Consider the following 15,923-nt stretch of genomic DNA (forward strand, 5'->3'; position numbering starts at 1 on the left):
GATCCAAGACTTTGGAGGTCAAAGGAAAAGCCATTGTTTTCCTTCAGTTTACCACTAGTTTTCAGGATGTAGATATTCACAGATGTAAGGGAGAACACGATTTTTCCACTCTAAACTTGTCATTTTCTAGAGGTATACAGAGTGGTTGTTTACTTTCAGATGTAAGCCAGAAGGCATAAAAAAAATTAGTATTCCAACTGATAGATTCAGTAAGAGGCCAAGCACCCAGAATGGGTATTTCAAAGCAGACAAAACTTTTGATCCCTATTTAGCTGAATCTTACTTGGAAACTGCAAATTGGTTAACAGCTGATGCAAATAGTTATGAGTGGGCAGAAGGCCCTGACTTCTCATAGCTCTTCTGAAACACAGAAAAACTCATAGAAAATCCTGTTTTGTATTTTGAAGAAACCATCCTGTGGCCTTTGCTTATTTTTTGTTTTAATCTGGTTTATCTTCCTATCCCTTAAAGGCAAATAAAGTTAAGCAAATGGAAAAGTTCATCATTTTCCTCTGCAACTGTTACATGGTATTTTTGGTTGTGTTGGCCTGGAAATCTAAATCATGGCTTACATTCCTAATATCATACAAGAGACTCATTGGATGGTTGCATTTTTACTGGCTCAAAGTGCACAAATACTTTGAAGTGACAGCATCCAGCTGCAATCTCTGTAACCAGCCAGGAGTACACGTCCCAAAGGAACCATGTCCAGAATGAAAACATACTGTTAAATAATAAATAATATTACTGAGCCTTCCACATGGCATTCTAATCTCCTGGGAAACATTTAAATTTAGCTTAACACTCCAAGTGTTAAGGCCAGTCAGTACAACTGGCCTTGCCTACCCCAGGCTTTGGTGGCAGAATTTTAGATCTGTAAGTTATATTTCTTGTAGCTCTGACCTTTTTTTTTTTTTTTTTTTTCAGCGGGTATGATGCAGGTATATACTGCACAAGTCTGTGGAGAAATTAGGAAAATTTCCTTGTGTTTTTTTTTTTTCTTGCCAGAGGTTGTGTTATCATTGTTCTTATCTCCATAGCACTGAATGGCTAAAAACGAGAGTGCTTTTATGTTCACACGAAGAGAAGATATTGAAGTCTGACTAACAAAACCACACAGTTCTTAGAGTTGTTCCCTCAGCACTATTGGGCTGTTGTCCTTGTTTGCAAGATGGGGATTTTATCCCAGAATTTCACAAAGTGAGGCACTTGCAATTTCAGTTACTCCACTTACCCTGATTTTAGACTGATAGGATGTGAAACCTGTGTTTTCCTGGTCAAATGGATATATCCTGCATTTGGAGCAGGCTCTCTGCTGTACCAAGGCTTTATCTGTCATCTCCAAAGCAGGAATTGCTCTCTCCAGAGAGCACAAACATGAGTAACCAGCCGGATATTCCGAGTAAGCTGGTACCTAATGCACGTGGGAGTGCTGATGTCTCGCTGCTGACCCACTTAATGAGAACTTGTGTAGGTGATGCTGCTCTGAGCCTGTTTGCAAACAAACAAGAGATCTACCCTCAAGGCAGGCTACAACCTGGGACTGAGGCATCATCATGCCTGCGTAGGCAGGGAAGATATTTGCAGTGGAATCACGGCCCCATTGAAGTGAGTGGCAGTGCTCCCAGTGCCTTCAGTTTGGCCAAACACTTGTCCTTCTGTCGGTGCTCACCCACAGCCCTTGACTGAGTTCAGTGGAGACTAAACAGCACAAAATTCAGCACTGCAGTGCCGTGGCACTGCAAAATGAGCTCCGAAACCAGCTAATGTCTACAGGGTTTGCAGCAGTTTTCACTCGGCTTTGTTTAAATCCAAATATGTGGAGATTATCTGTAAGTTCTCTGCAGGCATTCATAGTTGTCTTGCTAGACTGTTCTCTGTGTAATAAGTTTAAATGATGGAATAGTGTTAACAGGCTGGATAAAGTCCAGTAATGTGGCAAAGACCATAGGCTTCCAGAACAAGATGAGTGACAGACGCAGGATGGACTAAAACACATTTTTAAAGCCTCTGACGTCTATGTGTGTTTCCCATTGAACATGATTGATAGAGGAAAGCCTGATTTTCTGTATTAAGCATCAACATCCATGCATTTTGTGAAGGCAGAACATGGCTCCATGTTTTTGTGTTGATCTGAATGTGCTGAGACACTGCAGGGTTCAAATTCAGGCGAGGAAACACTCTCACATGAAGTCTATAAATTATTATGGCTTTATAACTGTGGGGTATAAAAATCCTGGATATTTCTGTAATTTTTAAAAATTGCAGGCTTTCCAGCAATGTGTAGGACTGGGTGAATTTGTGTGGTGAGGGCACATGAAAGAGGACGGTGTAATTATCATCCTTAAAACCATTCAGTAATGATGTCCCTGCCATGACATATCCATCTCAGACTGTAAGATATATAACTGTGCTTTATCATCAAAATCTATTTCAACTGGTATGGCTTGGATCACCCTGTTTTCTCATTTGTCTGTGGTATTTCCTGGTCTTTAAATCTCCAGACCACCTGGGGCTCTTAACCCCCTTTAATAAATAGGTCCATCACATTTTCCCCGTGTTCAAAATGTCACAGCTGCTTCCAATATGTTATGCAGGGATCATAAAAATAAGTACAGTATAAAACATTATTATAGCCCTATTTCTAAGTTTCTCCAGCACAGCTCACTCAGTTCAGGACATCAGCCCTTCTGCAAACTCTGTGATGTGATTATTTCTTCTAATCACTCTGCTTTAAGAAATTCTGAAGGGATGCTGGTACCTTAGTGCCTTGGAGTAGCTGCTTAATAGCCACTGTTTGTGGCTATTCTGCCACAAACTCTGCATGTTTTTAGAAGGCAGGCGGCATCCTGGTGACAGGACAAGGGGGAATGGCTTTAAACTGAAACAGAGGAGGTTCAGATTAGATATTAAGAAGAAATTCTTTACTATGGGGGCAGTGGCAGTGTCCATGGGGATTGGAGCAACCTGGACTAGAGGAAGGCGTCCCTGCCCATGACAGGGGGTTTGGAACTAGAGGATTTGTGATGCTCTTCCAACCCAACCCATTCTGCGATTCTGTCCCCAGAGTTTCCCACTGCACAGAGCAAGCTGCTGCTGTTCCTGCCTGGGAGGAGGACCCAGAGCAGTGTCTGAGCAGGGCCAGTGACAGCGGGTCAGGGGCTGTGGCTTTGGTGGCCGTGGGCTCCGTGTCTGTGTCTGGGAGTCTCTGCCGCTAACGGGTCTCGACAGAAGGAGCCGCAGCTCCAGGCACCGCTCCTCTGAAATGCTGCCTGTGTGACCTGAGCTGACAGAGCAGCTGTCAAACACTGATGCATGTTGTTTGGGTTTGCTATTACCAGTCCTGTCATTCTTCTCACATCGACCGAGGAGATATAAATGTCTCTGCAGAGCCCAGGGTTTTATTCAAACACATTTCAGGCTGCTTTCGTGAATTAACAGGATCTGGGTGATGAACCTCTATTGAGGTGCAGCAGCCAGGCTTACAGGGGTCAGGATTTTTTACCCAGCACAGTTGTACTGTACATTATTTACAAAGTGCAAACAGCTTGAACCCAAGGAGTAAACAGTTACGATATTCCTAATTTGTATTTAACCTGCATTGCAAGCAGACATCTGCAGATCATTACACAGAAAGAAGTGCATCATCACATATTGGATGTACTAAATGCAATTCTCGTCTATAATTTGTTATCTTCTGGTTTCTTTGGGGTTTTTTTAATCGCTCCAAAGGTGCCAATACATGCACTCAGATCAACACTGTGTGCTAGTCAACAATAGGCATTTTAGCCTGTTATAGAGATAGTTCCTTCTCCTGGAGAACAAGGTTGTATATGGGATTTGCAAATGAGAAAGTGCAACAACTGCCCTTTGTTGGCTCCCTTTAAGGTACCTTCCAATCCAAACCATTCTGTGATTCCATGAATTTCCACCCTGACACATGCTGTTGTCCAGGCAGTTTGGAAGTTCTAGAAATAAAACACGTTTCCAAGAAAGAGACGGATACTTTCTGTCACTGTAAAAGCACGAACTACATGCAAAAGCCCTATTAATAACAAATTGCTGACAGCCTTTTCTGCTGAGGTAAACTTTGAAGTACACACTTCTACAGATAATTCCATCTTCTTTTCACAGGTCATTTTTCTTTCTTGCTGCATTTTCTATTTTTCAGTACCATCAGTAGTTAAATAACCCTCACAGCCAACCTTGCAGGGGCATCACATGGAGTACCTTGAGATAGTTTAATCACAGGCAGCATGGAAAACAAGACCTGAAAGTTATTTTTTATCTCCTACAGATAATTTTCTTTCCAGCTTGCTTCTCTGTGCGGCAAAGTGTTAAAATATTTTGAAAAACTGAAAATCTGTCATATCCCACTCCATTTAGGCTTAAGTATTCCTGCAAAGGAAGATCAAAACAAAAGGATAAGAAAATTATCTTCCCTCCAGAAGTACTTCTGAAAGTTTACCTTGGGAATTAAAGGGATTTCAAATTAACTTTGTAATCTTTAACCAAACCTTCATCATTATTTTAATGTTTCACTTTCCTTCACACTGCTGGAAAGCACTGGTTTCATATCTAATCATAGATAGATCAGGAATGTCTCCAGTGAGGAAAAAAAAATTATCTGTTCCTTGAGCTACAATAAAAGTTAGAAATTTGGCTCTCAAAATGATGACTGATAAATTGGCAAATAGGTGAATTATTTTAAGAACCCTAACAACCAGAGAGCCAGATGATGTGAATGGATTTATTTTAGATACAGAGAGCATCCACCACCTTAATGTGGCCAAAAATGTTCACTAGTTTTTTTAATAAGATTTCCATGAGTGTCTGAAATTTATTTGCAGGATACATTCCCAGTAAAGAAGGGTCATCATCTGTTCTGTTTTCTACTTTAGTCTTGGTTTTCTAGACTTGTGTTAAGCCTGTCTATAAAAACCCCATGAAAGGTGAGATTATACTATCAAACATCCTGAACATTCCATAGTACCTCAGAGTTAAAATGGTACCAAAGCATTTCCACCCATATCTCTGTTTCCCAGAGCACATTTTCACTTTTCAGCAAGAGGAGTGCAGCTCATGAACTCATTGCAATGGCCTCATGCATCCATCCAGCAAACCTGTCCCCTTTCCATGGGCATGAATCATTCCCAGCTAGGCTTGGATCTCTTTTTAGCAAGCCCCTTGTCAAGAAATCATTGACTTTTCTGCCTTGGGTTCTCCTGCTCCCGGGTGCCAGCAGAGCTCCGGTGCCACCGGCCACGGTGCTGCTGTGATGCCTTTCCAATTAGCAAAGGTCCTGTGATGAGAAACCATTCAGGGGCTTCAGTGCCAAAAAATCCTAAACAAAATCAGCTGTAAAATCTGAAACTTCTTGTTGATGTTGTTAAGCCCAAGGAGCTCTGGATTGTCTGGAGTTCCTCTGCATCACTAGAGATGGAATTTTCTCTCACTTCCAAACATGGTAGCAAAGCTGGAAAAGAGGATGGGTTTGCTCTGACAGGATGATAAAAGTGAGATATTTGCTACGTTTGCACATCACGCTTCTATTCTCGAAATGACTGGTTTATGACCAACAGTAAGGAAATTAAACAGGATTTGGATTTGCCCTTCAGGTTATAAACAGCTCTATTATTTACAAGGCACTTTACAGTTGACTCAATTGTAGCAGGATTGTTAACAGCAGCTAAATTAAAGTTGTCTAAAGATTTCCATTAGCACAGGCAAGAGAGATTCATAAGTATGTGTGTATATGATCTTTGACTTGCATGAAAATTCAAACAGTTATCTGTTGTAATTTTTTCCATACTCATTTTTAGATACCTTAAAAAGAAGCTCAAACTTTTCAGCGCAGGTCAGCTTTTGGCTTCAGTCTTTACAGTTTTCCCTTTTTTGGCTCTTTTTTTTTGAGATGGGGGATTTAAGAAATCTCTGGTGTCAGGCTTAAGCTTTGAACAGCCCCAGTTAGATGTGGGATTGCAGATGGATCAGCACACAGCACTGGGAGAAGCCCATTAGTTTCAGCTTCCTCATTCAAGAGTCTCTACTTGACAAATTGAGTCTGAGGGTCCAAGACTTTCTATTGTTCTGGTTTTCTAATTTTGCCTAATTAAGAAAGTGAACATTTGTAGAGGCCGTGGCTTTTTCTTGGTTTTCTATTTGTCTTCTTGAAAAAAAGCCTCAAAAGAATTTTGAAGACTTCTAAATTTCTGAGAGTGGAGATTTTGACCAATCAGGTCAGGCCTCTGACTCCTAACCATCCTTTTTTTCTTGCAGCTGTACACCTAAACTTTCTCTAAAGTGCCTGCTATTTTGTAATATGCAATTTTAAAGTTGACTGACCATGGCAAATACCCATCTATTTATTTGATGCTAGAATGTCCCTGCAATATTTTACCCTCCATTAATTACATAAATGCTCTTTGGCCCAAGATTTCTGAATGAGACCTAAATCATGTATGCATTTTTTACCCCCTGTAGTTTACACTACCCCAGTATTTGCCATTGTAGCAGCAGACACTATTCATGTTCAATTAACATTATGTGGCCAGAAAATGTGATATGCAGCTGCTTCCCCACTTCAGGTCTTGCAGGTGCACAAGTAACCATCACCTCTTCGGCCCAAACACTTACTAGAAGATTCATTTTTCAGAAGCATGACTTTATTTACAAAAGAATTACACCTTGAAATGCATATATCAATGGAAAGTGCATTTTTCACAAAAATCAGGTTTGTCCAGGGGCTTTTATTAGGTGTATTACCTGTGGTGCCTTTCCTCAAGAGTAGCAACATGGAATGGGAATGGTATTCATGAAACACTGATGGACTGAGAGGAAATGCTACATTTCCTTTGTTCTTTATGTTCTATAAATACTTCATGTGTTTGTTAAAGCTCTGTTATTTCTGGAAGCCTACTTACTCTCTTGTTTAATTTTTTTCCCAAATCCTTTGAGGCTGCAGATAGCTTGGGATACACAGAGGCTTAACATTCCATATTTATGCTCAGCTAATAGGCACCACATGAAGATTAGGAATGTAAACGGGTTGTGAGGGACAGAGAGGGAAGTTTTTAGCATGTCTAAAAAAGGACTAGACTTAGACTTCTATTACTCATACTTGTGACTTTCCACCCTTCTCATAGAGGAAAAAAAAAAGAATGGGAAAGGTCAACAGAGCATCCTAAACTCAATCAGATATTGGAATGGTCCTGCTAAGCATCATTTGTCACAGACAGTGTTTGTCTCCAGCTTGTCTTAATCATAACCAGCTTCTTCCCCTTGGGAGAAAGTATTGCCAAACATAAAAAGGTTCTCCCTTTACCTCTGAAAGTAAGTACAATCTTTTTCTTGCTACAATATTCCTATCATGCCCCCAAAAAGTGAACAACTGGAATGTTCTGTCTATGGCAGTGTGTGGAACAAAGGCACTTTTAAAATATCAGAGATATATAAAAGTTTGTGTCTGTAAATATACTTAGATCACTGAGTGAAAAAGTTGAAGTGCTTTCAGAAATGATTCAGTGCTTTTACCATCCATTTAGAAACACAGGTCAACTGATGAAAATTTGTTTGAATCACAAGCCTAAAATTGTTGAAGATGGTTTTTACTGCAGTCACAATGTATAAATCATTTTTTAAAGCAGAGTGTAGTTCCTTAGGACCTAGGTTCCTTAGGTGCTTATGAAAATTTTACTCATTATGTTTCTATTTTTCAGGCTTGTCTACTATTTGTTTGTTTAAATATACATATTTGGAAGTCAGTGAAAAATGAATCATGTATAACAGTTCTTTGATCAGTCAAATATAGCAATAGTGCTGTTTTGAAAGGAGTCATCCCAACAAAAGCACTCTTCTTGAGCACCCCCATTTTACTTCAGGGCCTCATATCTTTGCCTGGAAATTCAGCAGTGATGCTGGTTTGGTAATGTCTGTTGGGAGCCGCTAGAAAAACAGAGAAAACTTGGGCATGAACAGATTTTCCAGTGCAACTGGAAAAAGAATGATTTCACCTTATGCTGTGTGAAGAGGTGAAGCAGCCCAAATGTGTCCTGAAGCCTCAGAATCACAGGGCTTCAGAGCACATTTTCTTTTATTACTGGCATCTTTGAGCTTACAGTGCACAGGATGTTTCAAATGGCAGCCGATATAGGAAGGGTGAGATTTTTACGGCACCGCACATCCTGAAGAATGCTTTTCTGCACGAGGAATTCCACTTAGAGCAAAGAAATTCCTCACAGCTGAAAATGCTGAGCAGTACTATAGGGCTTCCAGAGTGTGGTTTCTTCTGTTTTGAACTCCTCCTACCAGGTAGTTAGGAAAGGTCAGGTGCATATTGAGAAAACAGGAGGTTGGTCGGTTGAGCAAATCCCAAGGCGCTTTTTTCCCATTCCAAGAAATAGAGCTGGACTCCTGTGCACACCCCAGAAAATAAAAAGTCCCTGAAAATAGAGACCAGAACCTTCTGATCTCCCTGGGGATTCAGCACTTTTATTTGTAGTGATGGTATCTCTAAGAAAGTAAGGCAGCTGCTGATTCACAAACCATAACGGGAGTTTCAAGGGTATTTGCTCAAGTGAGTGAAATCTTGAGATCATGACTACAAATCTTGGCAATTGCTCAATTGCTTTTACTGCAGCTCTGAAGCTCATCTCTGCTATTTCCCATGTGAAAAACAAAGCCCACGCAGGTTCCTTGTGCTGCATTAGCATTCTCCCACTTGAAGTTCCAACTTCATCTTGATGTCCCACATATCAAGATGGAAACTCCAAAGAAAAATCAGCATTCCCCATTTTTTCTAAGGCAATAAAAAGAGAGAGAGGTGTATAGATAGATAGATAGAGATGTAGATATATAGGAATATGTGTGTATATATATAGTGATTGAAACTGAATTTTTAAAAAGCTTTTTTGATCTGAAGCTCTGACTTCTTCAGCCACAGGAAACTATTCAGAGTTGAATAGAGTCAACCTTTTAGAGTCAACAAGAGCTTCTGCTGCCAAGAGAGGGTGGAGGAGGATCAAGCCTTAAAAAAGGGAAAACAAATTTCCTTCCACCAAGACTTGCTGGTAGTGACTGTGCTGGAGTTAGGGCCCCTTTCTCTCCTGTCACAGGTAAATGAGACAGATGTTTAAGGTGTCAACAGTACCAACACAGCTGTAACCTTCCTGGTGATCACTTTTACTGCTGCAGAACATCCCACAGGAGCACAGGTCCTTTCAGTGTCATTCCCTGGAGGACTTCCTTCAATAAATTGTCTGGATACAGTAGTTCTGGAGTTTTATGTCATTTCTTTAGGTTGTCTTCCTGGGGATGAATCTTTCTTTGGCTTTAACAATTCTTCATTCATGTTACCTTAGTTTATTTTGTTCTAAAAATACCGCTTTTTTATCATTTCTTCAAGGAACTGAATCGAGAACTGCTTGAGTGTAATAGTCTTTTTTCATTCACTTTTAGAGCAATTTTCCATCAAGTTCAAAACATTCTGATCAATGCTGTTTAAGTGTATTTCCTTTTTTAAAATAATTTTAAATTTTTTTTTTTTTTTAATTACTCACCTTGAAAAGCTGGAAGTATTACATCATTTCAGGCTCTGCTCACTCCTTTTAATTCCTACTGGGCTTTCAGACTGGCTTTGAAAACATGAGACAATTTTTTTCCTGCAAAATCTTAGGCCTTTGCAATCTTGTATCGTTGTTTGATCTGTGAAATCTTGATTTGGACTTCCTGGCAGATTTGTACTGAACAGCATCTCTAATCCCTTTTAGGACACATTTCATAGGCTGAAAGAAAGGGATTTTTTTAATATAGGCAAAATTTTAAAAAGGGCTTTACCCAAAAGATTTTCCCTTAACCCAATCCTCTTTAAAACACGAAACCCAACACCAAGTAGACACTAATTCCAATTTGTAACAAAACCAGGGAAAAGGGGGAGTGCCAGTGGTTACGCATAATTCTCCATATGAGCCAGACAACTTAATAACACCACTTATTAGAGAAGCCTTAAAGGTAATCCCATTAAAGCTATTCAGCAGAACACTGATATTTTTCTGAAATCTGCTTGGAAGCAGACAGGATTACTCAAATGAAATGTGAGAAGCTTTCCAGTAAACCTCATCCCCCACCTCTCACCCCCAAGGGCTGCAGACCTTGACGCTCCATCGTTTGTTCCCCGGATGGGTGAGGCAAAATTCCGACTCAGAAATGGGCAGTGATGGAGAGGTGGATGTACAACCTACATCTCTTCTCATCCTGGCAGGATGCGAGGGCTCGATGACCCTGCCATTGCTTTTTTTCCTGGTTCTCTCTAGGGGTAATTTGGGCAAAATGGTCACATAGTGGGGTAATTAATTTCTGGCAGATAATTGGCCAAATGTAGGGCTACAGCAACAAATGTCAGGGAGACCGTGACTTGCTGTCCAAATGGCCTTGCATGGATATTCTTCCCACTTATTTTCTTCAACCCTACCTGCCTCCCCATGCAACAAAATGCCACAGCTGGAACGTGTGAGGCGTTCCTATGATGGTTGGTGGTGAATCCTCGCTGCTGGGAACAAACAGTGGTGGTTTGACAGAGTTTGGAATGACAGGAAGCCACGATCTTGTTTGAACCTGAGAAAGGGTGAATTTCTGTTTTAAAGCACCTTATCTAAACAATACTTAAGGAAGGAAACCTTGTGAACTCTTGTTAAAAACTTATAGCTATAATTTAGAAATTCCTTTCATCTAGCATGAAGGGGTTTTTTGCCTGGGAGAAACAAGGATGCAGTGTTCTCATTTGCATGGACTGTGCCAACAGAATAGGGATACTTTTGGCAATGCTGTTTTCACTTAGTCCTACTCTTTTAAATGTCTGCATTTCTCTTGGATCCTCCAAACTCTCGAAGATCCACACATAAATATTCCTTGAAAATAGGTAGGTTTTTCTGATTTTTATGTTAGCAATGTATACTTTATTCGTGTTTAACAGTAGGAGAAGATAACTGTACTCTGTGTAAACATTCTGCAAGTAGTTTAATCCAAACTTACAAGGATATCCATTTTCCTTAAAGGTCTCCATAATTATATAGCAAAGTTCTGAAGAATGTAATTCATCATCTTAGAAACTGGACTGGAATACTACACGACTCTGGTTTAGGTTTGGAAAAGGGAATGTCATAGATCCAGAGGACTCTTTTTTAGTTCAATTTAGGCTGCTTTGGTTTGGGTAGTGTACTGAAATGACAGCTGGGAGGAAGTTTGTGCACCAGTGAAACCACCGGTCCAGGGCCTCCCTCTAGACATTATTCAGCTGTCTCTGCCATTTCTGCAAGGCTCTAGAAGTGGAATTTTTACCTGGCATTTGGCTAGGTGCTGGGACTTGTTTTTTCCATAATTAAAAGCAACTCTCATCATCCTAGCAGGATGATGGCTGGATGGTTCTTTCCTTTCATGGCCTTGCTGAAATTGGCAAGGTACTGGGAAGACTGGAAAATGTTGTTAAGCCTTTACAGAATGGTTTGTCTGCTGGCTAAAACAGATCAGAAGGTGCTCATTTACAAGTCCATGATTAAAAAATAAGGAAGAAATGCTGCTGAATTTCTGAATGGTACCTTTTAGTCATGAGTTTATTATGCTTTAAAAATCACAATTTCAGTGTATTTATTTTGACTGACTGGACTTGTCTTCACACCCACACTCCTGTGACTGGTGGCTTACTAGGTGCTTCTGTAAAACAGCCCTGATGCACATGGGACACTCAGAGCTGCTTTCAACGCTGTAGTAGTGTCTCAGTTTTGATAAATTACAGAGAGGGATGTGCTGATCATTTTCCCTTTTTTGCGTGAAAACACGGACTTTCTGTGCCTTTCTGTTACCTCTGACCTGGGTATTTGGGCAACCTGAGACCACATTTACTGATCTGTACCTCCTTCTCCTGCTTGCTGTCTCTTCCTCAGTCAAACTTTGATTTCCTTTTGGCCTGAGGGAACTGAAATCAAGGCAAGGAGCAAAAGTTAGCTTGTGGTGAGCAGAAAGGAAGGAAGGTGTTTCTAGCCTTGAAAATAAATCATCTGTGTCTGTCTACATGCTCTGCCTGGCTAAAGACAGCAGGGTTCCTCTGCTGAGTCCATCCATGCTGATCATCTGTGCCATACTGGAAATATTCCCATTTCAGTGGCTTTAGTTGAATTCCTCAGTTCATTGCAGACCATGTCTTTTCCTCTCAGAATAAGGATTTTACTTCTAATTCTTCCAGAAGCTGTGGATGTTTATTTGTATTTATGGCAACTTTTGCTTTACAGTGAGCATTTCATTTTGCCTCAATTTGGCAGTCAGATTTCTTATAGCTAGAAGTGCTTCTATCCATGCTGAATTAGGCACATTTCAAGTGAAACTGATTCTTGGTACTGATTAATACTTGATTCAGGACCAGGTTGGATGGGGCCCTGGGCACCTGGTCTAGTGGAAGGCGTCCCTTCCCACAGCTGAGGTTGGTGCTAAATGATCTTTAAGGTGCCTTCCAACCCAAACCACCCTCTGGTTCTATCATTCTGTTGTAGATAGAGGTGAATCTGGCCCCAGATTCAGCACATTGTTTCTTTTTTTCTAACTGTCAAGCAGCTGGATGACCTGGAAGTGAATGCTTCTTGTCAAATAAATTGATATCTAAATTATTGTTCTCCAAAGCAAAACAAGACTGTACCAGGGTTTCTGGGGAACTTCATTTCATTCTTTGGTCATACATGGTTCCCTTCAAAAATATAATAGATGAAGTGCTGCTTAGGGATGTTTTTCTCGCTTGCCTTCATGCTATGCACTTTTGATTAGAGGTGATTGAATAATTTATCACAAATTGCTTATTGGAGCAGGTTTGCCTCATTTCCTATCATCCACAATAATGTATTTTCAAATTATTATTTAAATAATTGTACACATGATCCTCTGAATAATTTCAGTGAAAAATTCCTGGTCTGAAGCTTACGTGGAAAGAGGTTTGTCACAAAAGAGGTAGAACCACCAAAAGAGAATGTTGATGTCCAAGACTGTAGGCTGATCTGGAGTTGATTAACAGGTCTCTTATTTTCTTCCATGCCTTGACTGTCTGTTAACCAGTCTGTTATTGGTTTTCTAATGTAAACACACTTGTGTTTTACAACATTCACTTTGTAAGTATTCTCCACAAGTCATTGAAAGTGTGCTATTTCTATAAACATCCCTGCTACTAAATTCATTTGAAGTGATATTCACCAGTAAATAAATGTAGACCATGCAAGAAGACATGAAAGAAAAATCCCTTGGGGAAGGAGTGGGGGTAAATTGCAGAGATAACATATCTTTTGGAAGCTTTTATATAAATAGACCTACAGATTTCCACATATTTATCATTGGAGGAGATTAAAACGTTTGATGTGCAGTTACCATTTCACATGAAAGCAAAAGGTAGTTTTTCAATTGCATTTGGTCCTTATAATTCAAGTGCTGACAATCGCTGCAAACCTAATTTAATGAATGTTTTATAAGATCTTCAAGTGCTCTGTGGAAATTCCCCCCTCCCTTTGTCTGGCTGTGGTTTCATGTCCGTGGGCCCATTCCTAGCCAGCCCTTCACATGCCAGTGGCTCTCCTCTCCCCTGTTTACCCTCTGGAGCTGCTCCCATCTGCACAGGCACTCGACATGCCTACAGCTGCTCCAGCAGGGTGTTTGTTTAATCAACACCATTACCTGTGGCTTGGACAGCCCAACAAGGTGAACAAGCTGCCAGTCTCAGGGCTTGGCTCCTTGTCATCCTGTCCCTGCGGCCATGCCCCTGGCACAGCGTGAACATCAGGGCCTTTCCAAATGTTTGCCAGGTCCCACTCAAAAGCCAGACACAGGTCTGTGCTGCCCACAGCCCCCACAGACACTTCCTGACAGATCCGGGTGCCTGCTGCCCCTGTCACCACCATGCCCCTTTTCACCCCGTTCTGTTTCACAGCAGCCCTTAGAAAGGCAGATAGCCTCTGCAGCCTTCTCTGTAATGCCCTGATTTTAGGTGCTCTTAGCAGGTTTTGCCTTGTCTTGGAAAGGTGATCCATAATGTCCCAGTGAACTGTCACTGACCAGTCTCCATCCAACCACAGAATCACAAAATAGTTTGGGTTAGAAAGGACCAAAAGGATCATCTTGTTTCAACCCCTCTGCCATGGGCAGGGACACCTTCCACCATCCCAGGTTTCTCAGAGCCCCATCCAACCCTGCCTTGAACACTGCCAGGGATTGGCCATCCACAGCTTCTCTGGACACCCTGTGTCACCCCCCTCACAGGGAAGAATTTCTTCCTAATATCTGATATAATCCCTCCCTCTTTCAGTTTAAAGCATCTCCCTCTTGTCTCTTCTGTGCAAAGGCTCATGATTGATGGGAAAGGCAGGTGGTGGAAGATCACAAAAACATGGATCACTATCCCTGCTGTTGCCCAGCAAGTTTTCCTCTTACCTGCTTACCCCTCCTCTTCCCTGGACTCAGAGGGACACAAAGGTGCAGTTGTGGGTGTAGCAAAAAAGTTCCTGGGGAACAGATTCCTGAGAGTGCTGCTATCGCACCAGGGTCAAGCAAGAATTTCCTGGCCCTGAGCAGTGGAGGAATTTGGCTGTGGTCAGGAAGCACACAGCATTCAAGGGAGAAGATTCAGGAAAAGTTTTTATTTTTCAGGGACTCTTTGCAGCAGGAGTTTCTGAGCAGCTCACTTCCCCAAGGCTGAAATCAGGCCAGTGCATTAGGAAGAGAACAGGAATGACAGGAAGCTGTGAGAGGGTCAGGAGGAAAGGGAGGCTGTTGGTTTCCTGGATGAATTTATATGATTGCTTATATTACCTGGAGCATTTGCCAAATAAACAGTTGCAGCAGTCCACAAATGCAGCATGATATTGCAGAGGATGATTTAATGAGAATAACAACCCTTCCTGTGATAGCAGTCAGGAATTTACCCCACCTCCACCACAAGACAAAATCTGCTCTTGGGTTTTTCCATTTCATCAGGATGACACTGAGAAAGCAGCAGGCCTTGAGCAGGAAAAGAAAAAATCATGTTATAGCAGTTCTTTCAATGAAAAAGGGAAGGTTTGCTTTGCCCACCTCCTCACACCACTCTTGTCAGCTGTGATGGGCCAGAGCTGCCACCAGGCAGGGTCATCTCACATACCCTCTCCCTCTTCCAGTTAAAAGAATGATGGTGTAAGTGCAATTAACAAGGATTATTAGTATTAGTATTAGTATTAGTATTAGTATTAGTATTAGTATTAGTATTAGTATTAGTATTAGTATTAGTATTAGTATTAATCTGGAGAGAAAAAATGTAGAAGTCCCCCTATGAGTATTTCACAAAAGCTTCTTGGCACAAGTGCATAAATTAAAAGAACAGAAGTTTTTCACATCTCTGCACTTTTAATAAGCACAAGATCCAGGACACTGAACACAGACTTTATGTGGAGATTTCAGTAATTCCTTGCAGTCATTTCAGTAGCAATTTCACAGTGTAAATTCCAGATACAGAGGGAGGAGGAAAGGACTTTAAGGACAATCACTGCTTTCTACCGTATTACAGCATCTCTCTTTTTTAGAATGTGTTTTCTTTTTTTAATGCACTATCCCTGTTGAGGTTTCCTTCTTTTGTTCTCTTCCTCACTCCACCCTTACCTTCAAAAATAATGTGCTTCTGTGCTTTTGTTAAAGTGATATGAAACACAGAGAGCAGGCTGCACAGGGTGTGATAGCTGATGGTCATCTGGGGTGTGGTGGTCAGCTTGTGTACAGCATGTTTCTAAGTTTAGATCCATTGCTAAACTGAGTGGCATCTCTGCACTCAGTTCAAAAGGGGAATGTGGACTCAAGCTGGCGAAAGTAATCCTAAATTTTCCGGCTTCTCTTTTATGAACATACTTTCATTTCCTTAATGCAGAGAATTG

This window comes from Taeniopygia guttata, chromosome 4 (assembly GCF_048771995.1).
Source record: "Taeniopygia guttata chromosome 4, bTaeGut7.mat, whole genome shotgun sequence".
Taxonomy (NCBI): Eukaryota; Metazoa; Chordata; class Aves; order Passeriformes; family Estrildidae; genus Taeniopygia; species Taeniopygia guttata.